This window comes from Procambarus clarkii, unplaced genomic scaffold (genome assembly GCF_040958095.1).
Source record: "Procambarus clarkii isolate CNS0578487 unplaced genomic scaffold, FALCON_Pclarkii_2.0 HiC_scaffold_2107, whole genome shotgun sequence".
Classification (NCBI taxonomy): Eukaryota; Metazoa; Arthropoda; class Malacostraca; order Decapoda; family Cambaridae; genus Procambarus; species Procambarus clarkii.
In genome coordinates this window covers 1-429 of record NW_027191123.1, presented here as the reverse complement: position 1 = coordinate 429, position 429 = coordinate 1, and the positions used below count along the sequence as shown (strand labels likewise).

Here is a 429-nt window from a genome sequence, read left to right as displayed (position 1 = left end):
TATTACAAAAGAAAATCCACAAATTCATTAGAAATTGGCAGGGTAGGCTGAGGAAGTAGGTAGATGTAAAATGTCTGTAAATGGCGAAAGAACATAAACCCAAGACTGAATAAACGATGTTAAATATCCATGCCAAGGAGACAAAAATATGTTAGGATACAATTACCATTAAGACACCACAAGAAGGTCCGTATCCTGCCGTGATGACTAAAAAGAGTTGGTTATTAGCCACAATGTGTAGGCAGTCTCATGCCAACGGCCATACCACGTTGAGAACACCGCTTCTCGTCCGATCAGCGAAGTTAAGCAACGTTGGGTTTGGTTAGTACTTGGATGGGTGACCGCCTGGGAACACCAAATGCTGTTTGGCAATAATGTTTTTTTTTGTTTTTTTTGTTTTGTTGTTTGTTTTTCGTTTTGTTTTTGTTT

The 429-nt window shown here is 38.9% G+C and overlaps 1 non-coding gene across 1 annotated transcript; it reads left to right on the top strand.

Moving 5' to 3' along the window:
* The first annotated feature begins 251 nt into the window (after positions 1 to 251).
* Positions 252 to 370, top strand: LOC138362604 (5S ribosomal RNA). The gene has a single exon (XR_011227813.1). It is a non-coding gene; the product is annotated as a 5S ribosomal RNA (ribosomal RNA).
* Positions 371 to 429: the final 59 nt, after the last annotated feature.